Here is a 20,668-nt window from a genome sequence, read left to right on the forward strand (position 1 = left end):
TTGCAGTTTTTAAGTGTTGTAGTATTTCCACCATTCTATTTAAAGTGTTATGTTGTTTTTTTGGTTGTTTTTTTTTTTTTAATTCAGAGGCTCAGATACTCAAACACTTAGGAAAATTTTACAAATGAGTATTAGAGCATTTAAGCCACTTGATGGTGCCCCATCAGTGCTTTCCTTGATGGGGCACTTGGGTAAATTGATAATTTTTATGTTGTTTGTTAATTAGCTTGCTGCATAAAAACTATCCTGCATTACCTGTCATAATTTTAATATACTTCACAATATACTTTTTTTTTTGAGATAATGTTGAGTCCTGAGTCTGCCTTCACTCACAGCATCTGAAACCAGATGCCAAGTTACTTCTTTCTGTAGTTCTTGAAAATCCAACAAGCCTGAAGTAATTTTTCTTTTTTTTTCTGACTCCTGGATAGCCATATCTCTTTACTTGCTACACTATCTCCAGTTAAGTGTATAATTTGAACTATGTGAATTTTGTACATTTATGAATTTATAAAGTAATAGGTATGTACTTACTTATTCTTAATATTTTTTTCAAAATCTACCAGCCAAATCAGCCAGATTTACTGTTGATATGTTTGCCCTGTTATTTACCCAATTCACCTTTCCTTATGAGCTTCCAAACACCTTTTTAAGGGGTTGGGGTTTTTGTTTCCTCTTCCTCTGGGAAAAAAATCAAACAAACAAAACCCAAATTTTTGAATGTTTTCATTTCCAAAGTATTAAAAACTAGTTCTAAAAATATTTTGATCATTTTTGCAGCTGAGAAATAAAGTTTACTTCAATGTCATAGTCTTTAATTTCTATTTACAGAAAAATTGAGTTGTCTGATGGGATTACTTGGAGATTTACCTTTTTTCATTATCCTTCAGGTGTAGTGCCTGAAATGTGATGACTTTGGGCCTGAGCCTGTGTCATCGGACAGTTGAGACTTCAGAAGAAGACTGAGCGAGTAGTTTTAGTTTGAAAATGGTATGCATTTTCAATATATTGATATATATTGGATATAGAGTATATCCAATATTAATAAAAATTGATGTTAATCCTAATCTGACCTACATTATTGTTCAAGGTTCAACTTCAAGCTTTTATTTTCTAGTATAACTTGGTTTTCTCTTTTCCAAAAGTAATTGAAGAGGGGATTTTGAGATTTTTTTTTAGTTTCCCTTTTACATGCCGGGACAGACTGGAGAATAAATGGACATTCACTGTATTGAAAAACAATACAGTGTGTATGGCTGTGGTCTTTGAATTAATTTATCAAAGGTGAGAACTATGAATAGATGTTCCGCCATCACAGGACAGGTTTTTTTCTACACAGGTACTTGCTTGACTTTCTTACAGGTTTTACCATAATGCTTTTGTAGAGTTCACTGCGTGGTAAAAAAGCAAAAATAATTTGTGAAAAAGGGAATACTAAACAATCTCAAGTTCAAGAGACAGGGCATGCCCATGTGATATAATTATTGTTGTGTCCCAGCATTATACTTGTAAGTGTGATCATCACTAATACCCAACACTTCCCATACCTTCTCTCTTGTGAAGTGAGCTGTGCAAAGTTCAAATGGTATGAAACAGTGAAACAGTGCATGCGGCATTCCAGTTAATGCTATGTCCTATGTGCTAGAGTAACTGTGTACGCTAATGCTCTCAGATGTGGGCAGATTTAGATAAAGGCATGCTAATGAAGTCAGGTGAAATTTGCCAGTATGGTATGTTATTATGACAATATGCTGTTGCAACGAGTAGAAAACCTCAGTAGATATATCAGCAATAATCATGGCCAGTATTATTGTAACCTTTATTTTTCTCAAAAATAATGTAAGTTATAGTCCTACAAGTAATTAACTATATTTTTCCAACCAAACCTAAATATCACATTTCTATTAATTGATCAGTCTTCTTTGTTAGAGAAAAATACCTCAGCTGCACATGAGGAGATATTTTGATCATTTCCTCTTCCCTCCTGTTCTCTTTCCCACCTCATTTCATGCTCCTACTGGACATGCTACTGCTAGGACAGATACTCAGTTATCATCTGATATTTCTGAAATCAGATGTTTGGTATTATCCTTGTTTGTGTTTAGACTTGATTTGTTTTAACAAGGAAATAGTAGTTTGTTTCTCCTTGTCATTGTTTGGTTTGGGAAATTACCTTGATTGTGCTCAAGCAGACTGAAATGAAAAGCAGAGGCATCATATAATTTCATTTCAGGATAGTATATGTTGTTCTCTGAACTATTAGGTCCATCATCCATTGATCAGGATATATTCCATTTTATTCTTTTTTTTTTCTAGTGTTAGTTCTCCCTTTGTTTTAACCTGTTTTTTACATTTTTTTTTTTCCTTTGGAACTATATATGCTTGTTTTCATTTAAATAATTTCTTAAGTATGTGTTCAGGACTGGGCATCTCTGGCTGTTCTTTGATGTCCTTTCAACAGCTGTTTATGATCTTTATCATACATTGCTTCTTCTTGTACAGATTTTGTTAATTTATTCTAATTTGCCTGGACTCACAAGGTTCAAGATCAACTTTTGGAAATTTCTCCACCAATCTTTTCCTCGGATAATATTGAGATACCTCCAAACATGAGTTAAAAACTCCCAAACCACTCTTTTTATCAATAGTCCTATCATTCATCCAATTAATGGTTTGACAGATTTTTCCAACTCTTTCTAGAAACTAGGGTATAATACAGACTAGCATCTGACAAGCGAATGATCAGGTCAGATTCTCCCAGGCATAGGTTCAAATATTGTCCATGGATTTTTCAAAATAAAAGGTTGATAATAATTAAAAGTTTACTTGGGAAGTCTACGTTCTTGATGGAATATAAGTCAGGGTTTTTTTATTTTTTAAAAAATCACTACAGCTGAATTTATATCTGACCTGAGGATAAAGCATTTCAGAAAAAATGTGGCTGTGTTTATGATAATGGTTTTTAAGTGCACTGTTGTATTATAACCCCTAGACAATCCTCTCAATTTCCTATACAGTAGGATAAAACCTAGGAAGAAAAGTTACAAGAGCAGAATGTACAGTTGATTAAAACACTGTAGAAAAACAGTTTGACTTAAAGTGCTATTAAAAGAGCTTGCAAACTGTCTGGTCAATTATATGAAAAGTTTGCAGGCTGTCAGTCCAGAACTGTTTTGGACTGGGTTACTACTTTTACACAAAGAATAAGAGATTTTTTACCCTTTATAGACTAAGCCATTTCCTATTATTTTTACCTGTTTCACATTTGATGCTGAAAGAGGGTAATATTTGCTCCAAGTAAATACTTTGGGCTAGACTGGGATAGTTTGTGTGGGATTTGTCTCCCATAACTTCACCTGTCTACAGCTTTAGACAGCTGTGTCCAGGCTCCTTTTACAGCAGTGGAAAGAAATTAAGTGATCAGGCATTAGGTAGGACATTACCCAATCAATGCAGTTTAGATATGTGATTTGAGATTGGTTTTTGTGCCACAGAAATTATTTTCTCTGGTGATTGCAAAGACACAAGTGCAAACAGTCCTGGTGCAAAAATATGTGCTAGAAGGTGAATCCCTCCTCTCATGCATTGCTCAAAGTAAGATGTGGACATAGAAGAACATCTTCCAAGAGCTGCTTTTTCTACTATCAGAGAGAAATTTTTTTATTGATTATTCCTTTTTCCAAGAATGAAAATAACTCTCTGAACCCCACTGCAGGATCCAATGTACTTTATGTGTGCCAGATCAGCTCTTTAGCTCTTCCTTAATATTGTCCATCTCCTTTGAGGCACCTCCTACCCACTAATTCAGGATATCCATTGAATGTACACGAAACCAGATTAACTACATGCATTTACAGGATGATCTAAGATTATATGGAATTGTATTTAAATGAATTATGGCAGATAACATCTCCATGTTTTGATTAAACCAGGTAATGGTGGGCCATAGAAAATCATTGTTGGAGCTAGCAAAAAATTTTTTCTTTAGCTGTACTTGGGCTTTGTTACATTTTATTAATACCCAAATCTTTGCAACTACCTCACATAAGAAAATGCTTTGAATTGTGATATATAATATAAGAGAATGTACCAGACTAGACTGAAGTATTTATTTTTATTCTCATTAAATAAAGAGAGTCATAGATAATGATAAATCTTGCATTGCCCTTCAGAGATACATCATCTAGTGCTTGAGGCCAAGAAATGAGTACTTTCCATAATTAGTAAGGGAAATTAAATAATTGGGCTGTGGTTTATGAGGATTCTTTCTCTAAGAGAAACCATCTAACTCTCAGTCAAGTGGGTTAACATGATTTATTTTTCTAGCACACAATTATCACAATTTCATTTTATATAAATTCTATACATAAATTTTTTTTTTTCCATTTCTTCTTAACATAGCAACACAACCTTGGTTTTGTTAGTACTTTATACTCTTTTTTTCTGCCTGAAAAGGTACTTAATTTTTTTGTTAGCATGATTTCTGATTTATTGTATTCTCTGGCATAGTTTTCTGGACATTGTGGAGTAAAAGGTGTTTTTATTCCAATAAATGGAATAAATTGGTATATGTCAGTGGAATTTCACAAGGTGACAAGGTGCCACTTTAAATCGTGTTCTGCCATCCTGTAGAAACTTGGCATCTGAATTGTTCATGCTCAAAAAATTTAAAAAGCGAAATCAGTTTAAAATTATCTTCCTTGCTAAGCACAATAGTACTCCTGTATACTGGCATGTCTAGTGCATATCTGTGGTAGTTAAAGCCCAGCCAGCAACCAAGCCCTATGCAGCCACTCACCCATTCCCACACCAACAGGATTAGTGAGAGAATGGAAAAGGTAACAGCTAGAGAACTCATAGGTTGAGATGAAGATGGTGTAATAGCAAAAGCCACAAACACAAGCAAAGCAAAGCAAGGAATTAATTCATTCCTTCCAATGGCAGGCAGCTGTTCAGCCATCTCCAGGAGAACAGGGCTCCATCAAGTAGAATGGATACTTGGGAAGACAAATGTCACCACTCCAAATGTCCCCCTATCCTCTTTCTTTTCCCCATTTTACATTCTGACCATGATGTCATATGGTCTGGAATATCTGTCTGATCAATTTGGGCCACCTGTCCCAGCTATGCCTCCCTACAATGTCCCCTGCACCCCCAACTTCCTGGCCAGTGTGGCAGTATGAACAACAGAAAAGGCCTTGGGTCTGTGTAAGCTCTGCTCAGAAATAACAAATATCTCTATATTATTAATTCTGTGTTCAGGAGAAAGCCAAAACACAGACTAACACAAGCATAATTAATTCTACCCCCTCCAAAACCAGTACACACATGGAGATAAGTTTAACTTACAGGAAATAACTTCTCTGGATGCACCTGCAAAAAAAAAAAATGTTGTTATTACCTTTTATTGGGTTTGATAAAACATCTACTTAGCCCAGCATTTCTGTTTCTGTCAAACCAGCTGTAGAAGTTTACAGAAAAATATATGAATATACATAGACAGTAGGAAATACATAATATTCATCTAACAGACCTTAGCCCGAACTCGAAGCTCTTATTCATGTGAATAAAGTCCCCTTGAAATCAGGGGATTAACCTCCTGACAGTATTGTTCTGTTCCACTTTTTAACAGAAATAGCATCATGAGCTTACCAAATGGATATTGATCCTCTAAACCCTCTTACGAAAAGCCCCAGTAGAGTTCCCTAAGAGAAGTTGGGATTTACAGAACAGCCAGGGTATAATTTCAGCTAAACATAAAATGTGCAAGTGTCAGTATAATTTGTTTCCTGACTTTGACCAAGAAGCAGTTTTTTTGTGGTGAGTTACTTAATATCTCCTTCTGAATCCAGTTTTTAGGGGGAAAATATTCTTATATGCCATATTTAGAGTTTAAAAAACTAACCAAACAGAAAAAAACCAAAATATCTTCTCAGAGAAAAAATGTTAGGTTGAAAGCTATATTAGTGTGATATCTCTTGAATTTTGAGGAAATACACTTTCCACCATTCTCATGGGAAACTTGGAAACCTTAGATATCATAAAATTATTTGCCACTTAAGATAAGGGTTCCAAAATATTGCTGGTGTTTGAAAGGAGCCATGATTCAGGATTTGCTTGCATCAGACTACATCAAAGAGCTAGGCCAGTTATTCTACACATATCTAAGCTCTGAGTACATGAAGGGCTGCATGCAATTTTGCTGAAACAATAATCTAATCTTTAAAAAAATGCTCTCTGGTAAATATTTAGTTGGGAAAATAATCAATAGTCCTTCAGTAATCACAACCCCTCAAAATCTTAACTGATATGTTGTTCAAGAAATGCAAGAGGGAGGGAGAGGGAGAAAGAATGGAGGGGAAGGGAAGGGAAGGGAAGGGAAGGGAAGGGAAGGGAAGGGAAGGGAAGGGAAGGGAAGGGAAGGGAAGGGAAGGGAAGGGAAGGGAAGGGAAGGGAAGGGAAGGGAAGGGAAGGGAAGGGAAGGGAAGGGAAGGGAAGGGAAGGGAAGGGAAGGGAAGGGAAGGGAAAGGAAGGGAAGGGAAGGGAATTATGCCATCTAGCTACAAGCTGCAGAGGGAAATTAATATTCAAAAGGTTAGGGTGTCTGTGAAATGTATGTAATGAGTAACACTCATAGTTTGTTACTATAGGTTCATTGCCTCTAACGCTGAGGACGGCACATGGATAATTTACGATTCCCATTGTCCCCTCTGCAGGGATTAATTCTGAATTATTTATGTACCTATATACGCACAGAACTGAAACATTTTAGTTAAAGTCAGCCACTCACTCACAGTCTTGAAATTATGCAGCCCTTGTTGCTAAAAATGATGTTAGCCTCTTGTGATTTAAGTCATAACATTTTATTTTCAGTCCCACTGAGAGAAAAAGCATAGAGAAAGAAAAAAAGATATATTTTCCTGCAGATATCTCTGAATGCATTTTTTTGAGATTTAAATTGATAATGGTAATTTGTTGAGTCAAAACTATTGTTATAATGTGCACATAAATAAACGTTTACTTTATTCATGATTAGAGATAATTTTTCTATTGCTTTGTAAGAATATTTTTTAGAAGATAGTTATTTTTGAATACAAAATCTTTGCATTTCAATAAAGGGAATCACATCTACTTATTAATTAATCAAAGAATGGAATTTCCTTTTGGGAAATTGGTCCTTACTGTTAAGCATTCCCATCAAATCATTGCCTTCAGTACAAATGAAACCTTCACTGCTGTTTCCATTTGAACTCGAATGATTCCTTGCACTCTAAATATCTTTTGGATTCATTAATTTTTTTTTAATGGTGGAAAAATGCAGATATTAATAATTTCTTAATAAAATATTAGATTAGGGAGTGTCTTGAGATCTACACCAAGAATGGCATTTGATGAAGATCCATCCTACTCAGCACGAACAGGACACAGGCATTTTATTTAAGCTAAATATCAATTTAGTATGCTAGGTCTGGTTTTAACCAATTTACTTCATCTGGGGGAGGAGCATTTCTTTTATCCAAACCTCTTTTAATATGACACAATTGTGACGCAAAATTTCTTGTTTGTCATTATACAGATGCCGCTATTCTAAGGGCAATTAATAAAAAGGGTAAGAGAAAAGAAACCATTGCTTGAGCAGCCCCAGACCTTTGGGGTTTCATATGAACTGACCGTCTCTGCCTTCAGGAATTGTACCTGTAATGATAACTGTTCAAGCAGACAGCATAGCCTGTAAGCAGAGTATTCAATACAGAGTGGATAAAGATGTAAAAGTATTTGACATGGAAAATAGATTAAAAAAAGGTATAAAAGATCAATCCTCCTTTTTCCCCCTCCTGTACAGTTCAACAATTGTTAATGAATTAGGAGGAGGAGCATATTGATGTACTGCTTGACTGTAACACAAAGAAGTGTAGTTAGCAAAAAGCTGCAGTGGGTAATGAACAGTATTTTAACTCGGCAGTTTAACCTCCGTGTCTGTCAGCAATGACCTTTTACCAACCCCAATGAGAGCCTGATTTCTCACTTTTGCTACTCACTGCTGGATGAGTGAATGTAGAATTTGACAGCTAGAGGTTTTACATGAAAAGGGAAGGTACTTAAAAAGCATGTTTTGTGATGATAGGCTACATTTATTCACTGTTCATTACACTGGGTGCGCAGGAGCGTTTGTGGATTGATTGGGTGTGAGCAGCTTGTCTTCTGGGGCAGCAAGGAGACGTTATTGACCTGCATGGGAGTCGAGGTGGCCTCCAGATGACCCCCCTTTCACCTGGAATTGACCTTGAAAACAACCTAGGGTTCACCCTGCTTTGAATAAATAGAAAAGTGACTTAACAGCATGTGGATTATTAGAATGGACATATTGCACATTTCTCCTTTTTCAACTTTTATAGAGGTGCATGCGTAGGGGGTGGCGGGAGAATGTTGCCTTTTAGATTTTCCAGATACAGCAGCTGTGTAACTTGATATTTGCACAGATTTATGGCAAGAGGCAACTAGACTTTCTCTGGCTTGATGCTAAATTTTGCAATTCATCATTATTGATTAGAGCCTACACTCTATGACAGAGCCCAAACCTTACTATGACAATTGCTATTTCAGTTGTTATGGGCCATAATGGGCTATAGGGATGATTTAAAAGAGCACAAAAGCTATCTGTAATTACACATGAATAATCCATGAATTCTCTAGCACAGTGCTTATAATCAGACCCTAACAGCCAAGGCATAGATATTTGTGCTTGTTTTCCCTTCAGCAACTAGGCTACAAGGCACCTCTACACGTAAACTCCACCACAACAGGCCAAAAACAATTGTTTCCTTCTGTGTCCAATCTTGACTTTTCTTCCTGTGCTTAAAATAAATCAGTTAAAGCAGAGGGTAATGGCATATTGCATCACTGCTGAGAGTGCAGCCTGCTAATGAACTTGGCTGGGCACAGAGAGCTGCCTGGAGCTGCCTTCTCAGAAGCTGCTTTCTTTGGTTTTATTAGACACAAAGAGTTATATTTTCAAGTTTCTAAACTCTGATAGTAGTTTGCTTCTATGACAACCCTTGTCTCTGTGGAAAGACAAATAAGGAAGACACATACTAATTCTGAAAGTCAGTGTTTGATTTTGCATTGGCTTATTTCACATTGAGCATTTTCTGAACTGTTGCCCAGCTTTTGCCTCTGTTTTGAAACACTAAGAGCACTCATCACAAAAGTATATTTCATGCAGGTCAGATGTAATTCTTTCAGGGAACTGATAAAAACTTGGATTGGTGGCATCACATAAGTGGCATCACTTACATAAGAAAGCTGAGTTGACCCAATTTTTCTAAAGCAAGGCCTCTTTAATCTCAGATACATCATTCTGAGCTAATTGAACAAAATCTAGGTGACTAACACTACAAAACCTACACTCACCACTTTGCCTTATATTTATTATGTCTTAGACTTCCATGTTGGTCCTAGGTACGCAGAGAACACTATTTGCGCTGATCAAAAGCATTGTGGAATTTTATTTCCAGCAATAACTTTCTGGGTGCTCATGCTGTTTTGGGCTTTGCAAAAAGTGTTTCCTTCCTCATATAGGGCTGAAGAGGGTTTTTCATTCTCTCAGATAATTTTTCTTCCCTTCAGGTTTCAATGCTAAGGCATATTTAGGACATGCTTTCAAATAGCTTTCTTGTAAAATTAAAATGCAACTTATCCTAAAAAAATAACTATTAAGAAATGAAATAAGAGCCTGCATAATATTCTTCTGAGTCATGCAAATTATTTTTCAAAATATTATTTCCTCCTAACAGCTGTTTGTACATTTGTCTGTACATCAAGTAAACACAAAACAAGGATGTGTCTTCTTTAACAGCCGAGTCTGTACAGAACACACACACACACACAAAAGAGGTAACATCTAAGAGGTATGACATTAGAAAGATATGTAGTAACATAGTCAGCTTCCAGCTCATCTTTTTTCATACTTCTCTAAAAAAGAAAAGGCAGTTTTGCCCAGAGGAAGAAATAAAAGGGAATCCTCGTTAAAAGGTACATCAACAAAATAAAATAACAGTTTTATTAGGGACATGTGCAGAAAGGGATGTTTGAGGAGCAAATGATAATTTACTTTTGAGGTATATTAAAAAGGTTTAATCTTACTGATCATGAGTTAAATTGGATGTTTTAATCAGTTAGGAATGCCAAAAATAATTAGGCCAGAGTGCTTAGTCTGCAGAATGTGTACACAAAGCATATAAATCCTTTCCTTCCCCAGGGATTTCTCAGAATAACACACAACTAGAAGACAAAAGCGATATCAAACTCATATAAATTAACATTGCAAATGATCTGAAAAAAAACCAATAAATAATGTGATTCTATCACTCTGATTATGCTATACAGGGGTGAGTGTCCAACACAAATATGTTCATTAATCTCTTATATCCTCACTAAACTTTTTCAGGAAACATTCCTGCCGTTTACTTTTCACAGTTCAATTGAAGGTCATCTTATGAATAGCAAAAGTGGGTTAATATCTTAGTACAGAAATCTATAATATTTTCTGAAATAAATGTTCAAAACTGAATTAACTTGACTTTTTCTTCCTCTTGGGAAGAAAAGTATATGTCAGTATTTAATACACACTCTGAAATCTGGAACAATGCATCCTAACAGATCTTTCTCTTTAGTTCTGTTGCTTCTCACAGAAATGCATAGAGATTCCATTTATACAGGATCTTTATTCAATCTAGAATAGTACATAACTACAGTGTGTGTCTGTGTGTGTGTGTATGCATATATGTGTATTCATAATTACTGAAGATTGGATGCAAATTTAAATGAGATGGCAGCCGTGTAGGTAAAATGATCTTTAATCTTTGCAGCCTTTGAAAAATAATTTTGGGCCTAAATTTTTCATATAACCTTTATGCTTGCAAAATGTAAGAGCATGCCCATCACATATGCTACGCATACGCTATATGAAGGCTTTTTTGGAAGCACCCAAGATATGGCTTGTGAAATGTGAAAAATAGTTTTATGATTCAAGGGCTTAATTTTTAATTTTCGAAGTTCCTATCTTCACCCTTTCAGTCAATTCTAATATTTTTTTTTTGTTTTTAATAAAAAAATCTCTCAGGGTAAGCCCACCAGGTTGCTTTTAAAATTATTAAAAATTATTCCTTGCAATTTTACTTTCTCAAGACACAAAACTGGAAAAGAAAACTGATGCAAAAAAGAAGTGGCCATTATGCTGAAATGGTGAGTTTGCCATTATAATATAATCTTGCCCTGCTTCTGGCATGGCTGAGTTTTTTCTCAGGCATTTTATTTCTTGTAAAAGGCCATATATAGGCTTAATTTTTCACTACTCCCATTGTTACTTAGAAGTTTACTCTGCTGAAGGCAACAGAATTAGGATTGCAGGGGAAATAAAGAGGATGCTGCCTTTATTCTGTTGCCATTTACATACCTCCACTATAACTCCATCCCACATGAATGAAGCATTTATTAATAGCTTTTGGCAAGAGAGGTGCTTCAGATACTTTAGCACCTAAAAAAAAAACTACCGGAACCCATAAATAGCACAAAATGTGAGCCACTGACAATGTATTAAATCAAGCCTCATGGAAGACCATTTTCAAATTTTTTGTCTGTTTCAGATGCAAAATTCAAAAATAACAATAATTCCAAGGTAACATTTGAAGTTTGGATTACAGTTGCCTTCTTAATATCTTATACATAATTATACACTATCTCTGCCTACAATGTTTTAGGCACTTTCTACTTGTGAACAGCAAAATTTTTAAAAAATTGAAAACTGGGTACAAAATTTTGTATTAGTTGCACCCAGAGGCCACCCTGAAGTTTCAGTTATCAAATAAAAACTGGCTTTTGTACTGAAATTTTAAAATGATGAGTTCTATATTCCATACTTATTGAAATACTGGCATGCAATTAGGTGATCAAGAGACAGAATATTACCATTAACCATGAATGTTCAGATTTTTGTCAGTTAAAGTAACAATTTATTTGATAAAAATCTGCTCATGAAACTTTTTTCAGAAGTTCAGTAATTGATGCAAAGAAGCATCACAGAAACACCTCAATTATCTGTTTGAGAAATACAGCTGGTGTAAATTAGACACAAGATTTACTAGTAGGATTCTACTGGATAGTTCAAGTAGCGGTGTAAAGGGCTTTGAAATTTCTATTTCTAGAATAATTGGATGAAATTATTGGTGATGAGTTATTATTGTACGTAAAATAAATTTCCTGCAATCTCCTACAGTCATGAAAATTCAACTTCTCTTCTAGAGAAAAGTTAAATATTTTTGTCCGGTAAAAATTGTTCAGTATTGTCTTTAATATTTGGTAAACTGTAAAAATTAGAAGATTATTTTAGGTTGGATATTCATAAAATCCAAATTCTTATCTGAGATTATCCATTGTTATTCAGCACAGCCAATGTTTATTTTCTGCCTTTCTTAATTACCCTAAGGGTAAAGCAGAACAAAAAAAAGAGAGAGAGAGAACAACCAAAAAAAAACCGCAAACAAAACACATAAACAAACAAAAACAAACAAACAAAAACAAACAAAAAAGGAACAAGCAAACCAACAAAAATAACCCCTACCCATATATAAAAAGTTAGCATTTATTTCCTGGTTATTTTACCCATAGCATTGTTAACTGTAAGCTCAGCTTACCTCCACAAGATCTCACCCACTCAGTAATATTTTAAGTTTGCTTTTTTTAAAGACTGCTTTTCGTCTTTCCATTTTGAGCTGGAGTTTTGTGAATGGAGTGCTGAGATTTCTTTGCTGACATGTTTGGAGTCCAGAAAAATGGTCAATGGACAAGAGTTCTTGGACAGGGTGGGGGGAGGGGGGGGGGAGGGGAAGAAGGTAGAAAATGCACTTTAAATCAATAGACAAGTGAAAGGGGCAGAAATTCACCCCCCAAAAAATTTTTCAAAGCACAGTGAAAAGGCACAAAACCTTAAAATTCCTCCAATTCACCCACCTACTGAGTTACTTTAATTTTGTCTCTGTCACAACTTTCCTATTTGCAAATAATCTTCTTACATTATCTTTTTCTCTCAGTGGATGTTCTTTGCTGTATGGTATTAACAATACATACAGCTTATGCAATAACATACAGGAGAGGAGGCAAAAACTGGGGGAAAAAAAGTAGAGTATTGAGAGGGTAAATTAAAAATTAGAAGATCCAAGAGTGTAGAGCTGTTGTCCTGGGAAATGGTTTGAAATAGAGAAAAAAAAGATAAAAGAAAAAAAATGGAAGTGAAGTAGATGATAGAAAGTGATAAGATGTACAGAAGCAAGAGAAATTTAAAAAAAAGACAATCTGAAGTGTAGATATACAGGAAATATCTGAAATTAATAAGGTTGAAGGTTGGAAATAAATTAAAACCACAGTAATAAAAGCCAAATTGTTTCCAAATATTTTGTGCATTTTTCATACTTGCTTGAAAGTGAAAAGGAGTCCAAAGAAAGAAGTGTTGATTGAGGTACAACTTGAAAGAAGATGAGGAATTACAATATATGTTTCTGTATTGAAGTCTGTCTGTAAGTTCCTAAGGCCAGTTTTAGTTTAAATGAGTTGGAGGAGGGGAAATAACACTTTCTTCAGTTCACTCACAGGACTGTTTGTTTTGGTTTTTTAACTAATTACAAGTGTTTTGAGCCAAATCCTGCTGAAAGAGACAGGTGATCAGTTCATCAGACCTCAAAGCTCAACTTCCACAATTGCAGTTATGCCAAGATACTTTTGAAAAGCAGGGCTATGAATCTTGTGGATGTACATATGAGAGAAGGAGAAAGAGTCAATTATGGTATATAAACATTTACACCTTCTTTATACAGCCGAGCATGAAAAAAACATATTTTAATATAAAACCTAATTATTTCAATCTCTTATGTTTTGTCAATCCCAGATCCCATGTCAGTTACTTGCACCCAAAGCAATATCTAGTTTTCAAGGACACAGAATTGTCTTTATTCTTTGCTGGGAATTTCTGCATTGGAGGGATTTTTGATAGAAGGTATGAGTTTCCTTCTTATTAACATGTGAAAGTTTGCAGACTTCATAGACATTATTTCAGTGGGGAAAGCTGACTCCCGGTATTCCAGAGTATGTTCGAAAAGCTCATTTACTTGCTAATGTTTTTCTGACAACTCCACTGTTAGCAAAGCTGAGTTTATTGGAATAAAAAACATCTCTTCCTGTGCCAGACCTCATCCTCTTGCTTGACATGGAAGTTGTCTCACAAGCCCAAGTGCTTGAAAGGAAGGAGATAGGATCACAAATAAAATTTGTCCTCACTACAAGTTAATAGAACCCTTTAAATCACTGTGTGGTCGTACGTAGCATCATGTCCTTGTGTGGTATGAGTGGTTATGCATATTACTGCATTAGAAGTATAGACAAATATTGTCGAAGATTTTCTGTAATTTGGTTGTCTTCTCCAGAGTAGGAGGAAACCTGTTTTTAAAAGAGACTGTAATCAAATACCTAATATATTTGTTTCAACTTACCTTTTATTCCCTCCCATTATATTGTGGTATTTCTTACATTTGTTAAAACAGTTTCTCACCCCTAGTGTCATAGCACTTTTGTATATGAGAGGAAATGATAGTTGCTTGGCCTTATTTACTCATTGAGTACAAACACCTGCATGCATTAGATGTTCTTATTCCATTCCTTTCTATTCTTTTTTGAAATCTTTTTTCCCAACAGTTTGTAAAGGTAAAATGAACTGTATTTGATTTACAAATTGTTCTCATTATTAGACTTAGGCTTGTATTTTAATTATGGCATTCATGACATTCCTATGGATTTCTAATGTCATCGATAAGTAGTCTATCCATAACTTTATAAAACCCTTGAATTAAAGCCTGTTTAAAACAAGATTCCTTGCAAAGGGTGTGTTTCTATCACATTGCATTTGTGCTGAACTGATAAGTAGATGGACTGCAACAGCTTGTACTTTTCAACTTTTACAGTAAATAATTTTATTTCTGCGTATAATGGGTTGTAATACAAACTAGAAACCCGAAGACAGAGCTTTTCAAAAGTAGTTAAGTGGAATGAAATATAATATATTTTTCAATTGCGAATAGAAATGTAGTTTCTGCCCATAGCATTTTAAGTACTCATTTCTTTTAGCAGTTCATACATCCAAATGGTACACTCTTCAAAATCCATATCCCACCCTGTTTTCTTTGTTATCCTAATACTTATGTAATTCCTGGTGTTGGACTAAAGATGGAGAAAATCATTTCGATTTGACAAGACTGTTGAGTTGATGATCATCTAAGTTACCACAAAATTCCACTCTTTTTTTAAGAGATAAATAATGGGAAGAATAAGGCTTGGTGTCCTGATTTACAGCTCAGATGCCTGCTACGGAAAGCAGGAACCTCCCTTGGAATGGAAAATGTGACCCCTTTCTCTCCAAATCATTATAACTTTGAAATTACATGGTTTTCAGGCAAAGATATGGGAAAATGAATAATAATTCTTTGCTGCTGTGTATAACAAGGCAAAAAACCCCAACAACTGCAGCAAAAAAAACCAGAAACCCAGCAGCAGCCTTCTCTCAGCTGCCAGGCACTTTTTTCCTTTGTGCAGTTCCAGTCCTGGCCAACAGGGGCGCTATTGGCTCCGGGCCAGGCAGGGCGGGTGCGGTGATTCCCCCGCGGCTGCAGGGGGCGCTGTGGCACGAGGCCAGCCGCCTCCCTCTTGCACGGTAATGGCGGGTGCGCCGACAGAAGACAGAAAAGCGGCTTTCTTTACTAACAGCAGGGTGCTGGTCCTGGTGCTGCTCCAGATGGCAAAGTGGGCTGTAGTCAGAAACTCAGAGCAGCAGGCCAGAACAGCAGAATTGAGCACACCCCAAAATGGCCAACAAAATGTAGCAAAAACTCCGAAGCCGTAGCAGGAGCCACAGGGGCCAGGCGGACACAGGGTGTCAGATTGAAGGGTAGCAAAAAAACCCAAAGCAGCATCCGCAAAGAGCAGGGCTGGTCAGTGGCAGCTGGACTCCCACAAATAGCTGGGGAAGGCTCCCTCTGGAAGTGGGAAGGGGTTGGGGTCCCGTGTTTTTCCCCAAATCACCCAAGTAGATGGTGAGGGTCCTTTCCACTGACTTCATGTGTCGACAAGTTTGAACAGCTGCTGTTACAAGCAAAGCCTCACTCAGTAGTAAGCAGTGAAGGATGGAACTCCTCAGTGGCAGTGAATTCTCCCCATGGCAACGGCAGCACCATCTCACCTCCAGTACCAAGAGCAAGAGAGATTGAGAAGCTGAGCCCAGCCCCTCAGCCCCCAGCCGAAATCTTGTGGTATCTCTGTCCTTCCTAAAAGAAAGCCTCCCCAGCTCAGAGACAGTAGGAAACTGCTCACTTCCCACTCCTCCTTGGCTACATCTTTTGTCTCTCTTAAGTACCATCATTCCCATATGTTAGGCAACAAATAGGAGAAAATTCCTTGAGCAAAAAGAAAAAAAACCCCAGAAAAATCCTAATCTCCAACACTTGGGTAAGAGGTGAAGAGTCACAGTGCAAAGAATTCCTTCAGAACATCATCATTTTGATCATGAATTGGGTCATAAATTCGACCTCCTAGATGATAATAATCATGTCAAGTCTCAGAGTTCAGCAGGTTTCTTCTTGGTGATAAAGGTAAGATGATCAACCACAAGTTCTTTATCAAATGGAAGGGGTCAAGCAACAGTAGCAGCTGGCACAGTAAAGCATTTCTTTCAGCTTCTTTGCTGAACAAGGAAGAAGCATGCTAGGTAGATAGGAATTTGCAAGTTAATTAACTATGTAAAATTACAGATTTCTTATATGAATTGACTATGGACTGTTCAAAGTGAGTTTGAAATTAAGCTTTATTTACTCATTTATACATGGTCATTTACAGATGTGTAAGAAAAAAATATATGTCTGGTAGGTTTACACTGGAAACAATGGTCATCGAGAAAATTCCATTACCTCTCATAAAAGCAGAAATGTAAATAGACAAGTGAGGGAGAGAGTTGCTAGTTTACGTTAAAATTAAGTTACTATATTGTAATAACAGTTGCAGAGTTTACTGATGCTCTGGATTTGGCCATCAGTATTGTCTCCTTGTCACATGGGATAGGAGAAGTCTCTGGCATTGCTAGAAAAATATAAAAAAAGGCTGTTTCGAAGAGTCTGTCTGTGAAAAATCTTGGTTTCTAGGTTTTCTGTAAGGGAGAATTAGAACAAATGGAAAATAAACAACCTCCCTGAAGGCCCCTCTTCTAAAGCCTGAGTTCACTTATAAAGTGTTGACAGTTCCCTATACAAAAAACATCAGAAGTGCCAGATTCCTGAAGTGCGAGGAAATTGCAAGATTAGGTGATATGCCTAAGGAAAATGAAGGAAACAAAACAAAGTAATCACTACGGGGTTTCTTAAAAATATATTTTTTTTTGTTAGTAAGTCCTCAACACAGATGCAGAAAATTTTTAATTTATCCAATTGATTTCTTCATTTCCAGTCATTCTTTGATTGTTTGACAGCTTTTAATTAATGCTGTTGTAGAAATTGATGTGAATTGGACAAAGGGTGTATGTTTTGGGAAAGATTATTTTGGATTTAAATTTTTATTTAAAAATAATTTCATAGGTATCTTATGCTGTTTTACAAGTAACTGGAACCAAGAATAAAAATGGGATTTTAGCAGTGCTAGTAATTGGTACTTTGCAAGTGATAACAGATGTTAAATGTGGATTTCTAAGACTGATATCAAAACAGTTTTGAGTGAATCAGCTATATATTTTCTGGAGTATATTACAGAAATGTTAGCAAGGCAGTTGAAACGCAGTTTCATTTAGATGGTGAATACACCTGGATTAATTTTTTTTCATATCTCTTCAAATCTTATCCTAGATATTCCTACCAACACCTTAGCCCCAGACCCTCAATGCATTTTCTATTTTCAATACAAATACAAATGTGTGATGCTTGCTAAAGGTAAGACATGAAATGTTGAACTAAAAGCTAAAAGACACTTCTGAAGTGGGATAAGGGGCAAATTTTAACTCCACATTGAAAATGTGCCTCTTAAAGGTGACATCTTCTGACAAAAATGTAACAAGCTAATGCAAGGGAGAGCCTTAATGAAGAATTTAATTGATTTGTAACAACTTTGTTGGTGATCACTTGAGAGACGATCACATAACTTTGGGAAGCTGCAGGAGGTAGTGCTGATCATAGGAAGAAAAGTATGGTAGGTTTAATGCAAGCATGGAGCAAGCATTATTCCCAAGTAATTACCAGAAAAAAAAAAAAAAAAGCAGCTGTGTTTGGTTCCTCTGCTTAATTAATTACAGAAGACATCATCACAGCTCTGTGCTGTGACATCATTCTTCAGAGAGACTGCAGAAAACCTAAAGTCACAGCCAGCACTGAATGCTAGGCAACCAACCTGCAGAGACTGGCCAGCCCTTTCCTGACCTGGTTCCACTCATGGAAGGTTTGGGGAGTGCACACCAACTCTTGGCACAGGGAGTGGCTTGGTCTTGCACAGATCTGCAAGTTAATGGAGAGCTGTAGTTGGATGGAGGTTGTATTCTCTTTTTTCCCTCCACCAGATCAAACCATATGGCAGGCTTTTGGTTTCTCTGTAGAGTAGAGGTTTCTTACCTTTCTGCACCTTTCCCAGCAGCTTTCAGTCCTTCTTAGAGCTTTGGTGATTTTGGCTTTTGGGTTGTGTTTTTGGGCTTTTTTGGTTGACTGGTTCACAGGTGGATTGGTTGGATTTTTTTCTGCCACAATCAGGCCAATTTGGCTTGGCTTACTGATTTTAAAATAGAATCTCAAGGATGGCTTCTAACACCTCCTGAACATACATCTGTGCATGTTTTGAAGCAATTTCCTTGACCAAGATCTGATCAGATTTCTGACTTTCTCTTTGCTATGCTTCTACCTGATTACCAGGTTTGGAGAGGGGACATGTCCTGCATCAGTTTACGAACTGCTGTTATCTTAATGAAACTATTACTGCTGGAGTTAAACAGAATAGTTTTCACTGAAGTCTTGTTGTTTTTTTTACTCAGAAGCAATGGGCTAGGTAAGTATTTCCACAACATCTTGCTGTACTCAACTGTAGTGAAATGCAATAATCCTTCTGCCTTATTATCTTGTGTATCCTTCCTTTTTCACTGCATTAGTCTATTTGACACAGAGTACTGTGAGCCATCTCTCATATAGAAAAATTTAAACCACCTCTTGTATAAACAGATTTCAGTGCTTTGAATTTCATTTTACAACTTATCAGAAATATTTTTGCTCACAAGGATAGTTTTAAGAAGATTGTTATATTCTGCCAGAGTTTCCAGTGTGCACTTGTATTGCACTTCAAGGGTCAGAATTTGCAGTACTACCACTGTTTTGAAATCACACTGGCAATACATGTCTTTACATAAGACATCGGAAGAATATTTCTGGTTCTTTGCTTTGAATGACTGGATAGCAATCTTTCAAGAATGTGACACTTTTGCACAGAAGAAATGTGCAAAATCCCCCACAATGCCTGAAGTATCAAAACAGGCCAAAGCTATCTCTTTTCTCTTTGCCTCTGGCTAGCCCTCAAGTATGTTACTTTTGACTACTAGCTCTTCATCTTTACAGGTTTCTTATATCAGTTTCCAAACTTGCTAAAAAATTGAAAAAAAAATCTGGAACATGCACTTACACTTTATATCTTGATCCACGTTAGTTTATACTATGGCAAATATGACAATCAGTTTTACTGCCATGTTTCAGCACATGGATTAAATTAAAATGATATTTCCATTGTCCTAATATGCATGATTGTTGTTTAATTGTTGGTCTAGTCACATATTTTGAGGAATGTTTTTTTAAAGTTCTTTACTCAGCAATGGAAGTATTTTAAATTATTTCATTCACATGCTCTGATAAAAGATTTTGTGCTGAAACACATACATCTTTTCTAACCCAGTCTTCTTTGTTTCACCACATGCACTAAATAAATCCAAACTACTTGTTACATCCCAACAAATGAATAATACCCACAGGAAAATGAACATCCAGAGATGTATTCAGGGTATATTACAGGGTATGTAAACAAATCTGGTTTATGGTGACCCAGGTAAAAGAAAAGTGTCTTCAGGTCTTTTGCTTTAAACTCTATTGTAGATGGGTTCCTTTAAATTCCACCTGAATTACCTGGATGGCTTTTCATATAACTAGTATGTCAAACATTACTGGCTCTTTAAACTAACAAGATTAGCTACAGATATGGATTATATTGACATGATAAAAACATTTATGGAGATTTTATGGGAAGAAAAGCTACCAAAAGAAATACTTTCCCAGATTCCTTTAGTTTCCAAGTTGAGTGTGGACTGGGAGAAGGTTTCAAAGCAAGTCATTACTCTGAAATAAACTGGCTAAGTATTATGAACAAAATCCATAAAAAATCATCCTTTGAGGAAGTCTGATTGTTATTTCACTTTTGTTAATTACTCACACTTCTTTGTTGTTTTTAGTATGACACACACCTCTTTTCTCCACTGAAGTTACTATGAACATAAAACAAAAGAATTTTATGCAAAATTTTCTGCTGAATACTTCTCAATGCTGGCCATTCTATATTTCATAAAATA

This window comes from Melozone crissalis, unplaced genomic scaffold (assembly GCF_028551555.1).
Source record: "Melozone crissalis strain CALT ecotype California unplaced genomic scaffold, PUWL_Pcris_2 ptg000036l_1, whole genome shotgun sequence".
Taxonomy (NCBI): domain Eukaryota; kingdom Metazoa; phylum Chordata; class Aves; order Passeriformes; family Passerellidae; genus Melozone; species Melozone crissalis.